We start from the raw sequence: 6,170 nt of genomic DNA on the forward strand, positions 1-6,170 counted from the left end.
GGGGGGGGGTATGGTAAACATAAATGTTAAAGGATAGTGACAGAGCAAATATAAGCAGTAGAAATGGGGTTCTACCAAAGAATCTCTAGAGTAACATTACTTGACAGATTGTAACTAACTCAGAAACCAAGAAGTCTCTCCTGGTCAAGCTGCTTCAAGGCAGTATTAAAAAGTTCCCAGACTAGTTCTGTACCACGCCAACACATGGCAGTACACAGTTGTGTGCACGGTGAGAGCTAGCAGTAACCTTCATGACAGCAGTGTGCTGAGTGACACTGCTGTGTTTACTTTGCAAGTTGTGAAATTTGTGTTTTTATCATTATGAGCATGCTGTAGTCTGTGATTTTGACATGGACAGGAAAGAGCCAACATGAAATTTTGCATTAAACTTGGGAAGTCTGCTACAGAGATGTTGAGCGTGCTCTGGCAAACTTAGGATGACGAGACAATGGGTCATACACAGTTTTGAATGGCATGGGTGCTTCAAAATTGCAAGAACCTCCCTGGAAGATGATGAGTGATCTGGAAGACCTGCCATGAGCATCACTCTCGGAAATGTATTGTACATCGAGAATTCATCCCCCAAGGTCAGACATTAATCAAGAGTTCTACTGCGACATTTTGAAGCATATGAGGGAGGATATCTGGTGAAAGTGACCAGATCTGTGGAGCATGAAGAATTGGATTATTCCTGATGACAATGCATCATCACCAAGCTCTCCTCACTCCTGAGTTTCTCACCAAAAACAGCATGGTATCACTTTTTCACCTGCCCTATTCATCAGATTTAGCACCTGTGGACTTCCATCTTTTCCCCAAGATGAAAATGCAGCTCAAAAGTCACTGTTTTAACACTGTTGTCTAGATCCAGAGTGAATTGCAGAAAGCCCTCGACTTGCTTATGGAAAATGACTTCCAGGCCCAATTCCAAAAGTGGCAGGAATGCTGGTACCAGTGTATTGCTGCACAAGGGGACTATTTCAAAAGAGATGATGTCAAAACTTAGATAAATAAATAATTTTTTATTAAACATAACTAGTCCAGGAACTTTTTGATATCCCTCATACATCTCCGCATTAAGAAGTCACAGCTCTGGTATTATGAACATGTTATTAGAATGTCACAGGAAAGACTTGCAAGATAGATTCTTTAAGCCAAGCTAATCAGCAGGAGACCTTGGGAAACCAAAAAACAAAATGGTTGGATAATATCCATAGTCTTGGCTGGTCATGCTTCGTAATCCAGTCAGGAAAATCTAATGAGAGTTGCTTCTGATAGACCCCTATGGAGGAGGTGCCTGAGGACTCTAGCTACATGACCCTCCCAGGTGGTGGGTGAAGTTGGATAAATAGAAATTGGAAAATAGAAGGGAAAAAAAGAACAAGCCAACAAAGAATTCCCTATATTCATGCTAAAGCTGCGAAAGATAGCAGTTAAATTTCCCTTATATCACACATTACCTTAGCAACAATGAAAGAAAGAAATAAAGAAGAAGAAGAAGAAGAAGAAGAAGAAGAAGAAGAAGAAGAAGAAGATGATGATGATGATGATGATGATGATGATGATGATGATGATGATGATGATGATGATGATGATGATGATGATGATACTTAAAACTAGATTAGATAATGTTGTATTAGATACATAATACTTGAAATAAAAGATGAGATAGTCATGACTGGAACGTCTTTAAAATCATAAATCTTCTCCACGAGGAATGACCTGGGATTAAGCAACAACAAAAAGATAACCTGAAAGAAATGAGTATATAAATAGAGAATAAAGACACCAGATAATGAAGAGTTGCATTTTGTTCAGGCTTTAAAAATTTATGTCCAAAATAATGTATAATGTTTGAACTTTGCCTACCATGGCTTACCTAGCAGGATATATAGACACCAGCATGAAGTTGAGAACTATAAATTATAGATTTGCATTCTTTATTTTCATCATTATCATTATTCTTATTTTTATTGTTGTTGTTATTATTATTATTATTAAGGCAATGAGCTGGCAGAATCATTACTGTAACAGAAAAAATGCTTTGCATCATTTTTCTAGTTTTATAGCCTGAGTTCAAATTCTGCCGAGGTCAACTTTGCCTTTCATCCTATGGGGGTTGATAAATTAAGTACCAGATGAGTACAGGGGTCAATGTAATCAACCAGTCCCCTCCCTGCAAATTTCAGGCCTTGTGCCTATAGTAAAAAGGATTATTATTATTATTATTATTATTATTATTATTATCATCATCATCATCTGCTACATCAGACAAAATGCTTAGCAGCATTTCTTCCAGATCTTTACATTTTGAGTTCAAAACCTGCCCAGGTCAACTTTCCCTTTCATCTTTTCAGGGTCAATGAAATAAAGTACCACTCATGTACTGGTGTCAATGTAATCAACTATCCTCCTCCCATTAAAAATGCTGGTCTTGTGCCAAAATTTGAAACAATTATTAACATAATTATTGTTATTATTGAACATTACCTAATCAATAATGTCCATAATGATAGTAAACTGTTTTCATTGATCAGTGTTTGTAAATGTTTTTTTTTTAAGAGAAAAAAAAAGCAATTATGTTTTTAATTAACTAATTTTTAGTCTATTATTGTTGTTTCCAGTAGCAAATAGTAAAGAATTTTATCTTTTTTATTTGGGGCCTGATGCACATTTCATACACATACTAAAAAAAAATTTTGGTAAGATCTGTTAAAAGAGTAGAACAATTATGGTTGATGCAATTAATGCTGTTTGTTGTACACAGGCTTTATTTTAAATTAGCACTGATGTGCCTTGTTGTACTCAAGAAGACAGATCCACCACAGCAGAATTGTTAATGCTCTCCTCCCAGTTGAAGGGGCTTTTGCCTTGTAAGAGCCCCATACTAGCGCCACATTAAAAATACTCATACTGGTGCCATGTAAAAATTACCTATGTTGGTGCAACATAAAAAGCACCCATGCCAGTACTATGTAAAAAGCACTGTGCTGGTGCCACATAAAAAGCACCGATGCCAGACCATGTAAGATGCACTCATGCTAGTGCCATGTAAAAAGCACCAAGTACACTTTATAAAGTATTTGGTGTTAGGAAGGGCATCCAGCTGTAGAAACCAAGGCAAATCCAACAGGAACCTGGTCTAGGTCTGTTAACTTGCCAGATCTGGTCAAACTGTCCAACCCATGCTAGTATGGAAATGGGTGCTAAATGATGATGAGGATTTATAAATAAAACTGTTCAGAAGCCTGCTAGCTGTATTTGTACCAAGAATTCCAAAGTCCAACTGTGTCACAGTTGATTCTGCCTGAGAATTATATTAAGGGTACAGGAGATTGTGGCATACACAGCCACTTATATATTAATGTGAAGAATAGGTAGTTCAGCCAATCTAACAGCTGAATACTAATCATCAAAACCGACAGAGATTCGATTCACTGTTTCTCCACTGAATGATATCAAAGTCATAAAAATATCAAATACACATGTGATAAAAGAACATTCTAAACACACACTTAAAAATCAAATGGATTTTAAAACACCTTTAAAGAGGATACTACGCATGTCTTCCTTGAAATATAATATTTGACTGTCTACATTTACAGCATATGAAATGAAGGAAGAAGCTCTGTACTTTTTTTTTTTTTTGTGTGTGCTGTATTCCACATAAAATTATTTTTCATCATTGCAGAAAACAGCATACATAAAACAGAGAGCTTAAAACATATTAGAAATTATGAGAAAATAATTTTTGTCTAGAAATTTCAGAATCATCAGTTTAGGTTTTATTGATCCTCTTTTATTGATCCTATTCACTGTCAAAGTGAGTGAAATACTATGAGATCCACAATAAAATACCTGATGGATATGAAAATAATTTTAATGCATATTTTGTTGCTATCCTCAATTTATTGACAGCCTTAAAAGGTTTCATATGAAAATTCATAACAATCCTTCACAATATTTTTTTTTTCTTTATTTAAGTTATATATTCAATAGTGAAGACCCTTTTTAATTTGCTAAACCAGTCAAAATCTGCCATAGCAACGAAGCTCAATTATTTATAACCATCATTATATATTTAGGAATCATCTTAAAGCAGTAGTTCTCATAAGAGTGTGGTGTGCATGAGAGTGAAAAATGCGAAGAAGGCAGACAAATTGTCATCTTCAATAAAAATTAAGATGGCTTCCAGCTTCTTAAACATGTCAAAACATTTTGGTGAAGAAAGAAGCATTATATGGATACCAAATCTATTTATTGTTGTGTCAGTAATAAAGAGAGAGAGTGGGTGCCAAAAAACGTCACTAATATATTGGGGCAAAACCGGTATTTTTGAGTTTGAGAATCACTGATCTTAATGTAGTAAAGTTGTGACAATAGCAAAGAAGCAGTTGTACTCTACACCATGCCTACAAATGAAAAGCACACAGCTAAAATCTCCAAAGTCGCTACAAATTTTAACCCTTTAGCATCCAGGTTACTGCCAAATGTAATGTACATTGGTTCGCATTGTTTTGAATTTACCATGCATTACATCAAAGCTTTGAGATTTCAACGATGTGATTGTCTATTTTTAGAATGACATTGCAGAGCTGGTGTGATAGGCTGGATCTGGCATGTTTGAACATAAAACTGATAGACATCACTAGTTTAAATGCTAAAGGGAGAATGATCGCTTTTTTCCTCAGCTGATTGTTCTTTGTAAAGGGAATCAATCCCAATACTAATGAAAAGATAGAACTAAATTTCATTTAGATAGACTTGAGTTATGCTGTTTTTAAAATTCAGACCATGTGAGCAGATGTACAATAGCTTAATTTTCACTATCTACTTTCTTCCTTCAAAGACTCCCTTACTCATGCCGACATGATATGGCCAGTTTGAACATAAGACTGGAAGAATATTAGAGCTGGATAAGAGAATCTCTGATAATTTCTTTATAGCAAACTATCTCTCTCTTGTGCACACACGCACACGTATATATATGACACTGGCAAAATTGCATTCCTCTAAGACTAAGCTTTTCCTTCAAGGACAGAAAACACTTCAGTAATAATCAGAAAAGGGCTAAAATAACAATAATAATGAAACAATAATGACTAGAGAACTATGACATGTGGTTAATTCAGGTAAGGATATTGAGTCAATTTGGTGAAACAATGTTGTTGAAAGCAATAGAGACAACTGACAGGAGCATTCAAAGAGAATTAAGGAGAGAAAAAAACAAAAAATGAAAAGTAAAAAAAAAAAAAATTGAACATAACTATAATCAGGAATTAGGTTATGGATTCATAAAACTAGAATGTAGTTAATTGATAAGGAGTTAACCCCTGAGTGAAACAGCTAGAAATAAACTCTCAAATCTTTCCAATTTATTCTTTGAAAATTGGATATCACAAAAAAACAAATAAAAAACAAAAATGTTTGAGGGCTACAATAGTAATGACGGTGATGGTGACTAACTCCAATATATGCATAATAATCTAGAGGCTACAGGTTTTACAAAACATTTCTTTTTAAATGTCTTCAATTAAAAGATGTTTCCAAATTAATAAACAAATATAAAACAAAAATAATTCTCATGCTGTTCGTCAATTCATTTGGAATGTATAAATTTAATTCATAGTAAACACTAATTTTTTTTTATTTTTTTGGAAGATGCTTGTCTATTGCAATTTTTTGATTTTGTTTTCTTTTATTTATTTATTTATTACTTCTTCTTTTTTTCTTTTTTTACATGTTGTGATTTAGTAATTTTCATTTCCTAGATAAGTTTTTAATTGTTAGCAGTTCCACAATAATAGCTCTGACAAGGTAATTGAAAAGGAAGTATTAGCACTGCTAGATATATCATAATAATTACAGTTGAAGAGGAGCTTGCAAAGCTGCTCCACTGATACAATGGGAATGGGGTGGTGGGAGGGAGAGAGAGAGAGAGTTAGTTTGCCTAAATCATTCTCACATCCATCATGTTGATAATTATCACTTCATAATGTTCCACTTGCTTTTGAAACACAAAAGACAAAACCTACTATATGAGTGAATCAATGTAATAAGAAAAACAAGTAATAAGAAAAACAACAGAGCAGCTGTTTGCTAGTTAAAAGATGTAAATGCTTAATATATATATCTATATATATATATATATATATATATATATATATATA

General features: G+C 34.0%; 1 protein-coding gene across 1 annotated transcript in view; it reads right to left on the minus strand.

Moving 5' to 3' along the window:
- Positions 1–6,170, minus strand: part of LOC106882607 (signal peptide peptidase-like 3) — a 344,505-nt gene that overhangs the window by 70,635 nt on the left and 267,700 nt on the right. The gene's annotated exons all lie outside the window — the stretch shown is intronic.

Source organism: Octopus bimaculoides, chromosome 1 (assembly GCF_001194135.2).
Source record: "Octopus bimaculoides isolate UCB-OBI-ISO-001 chromosome 1, ASM119413v2, whole genome shotgun sequence".
Classification (NCBI taxonomy): Eukaryota; Metazoa; Mollusca; class Cephalopoda; order Octopoda; family Octopodidae; genus Octopus; species Octopus bimaculoides.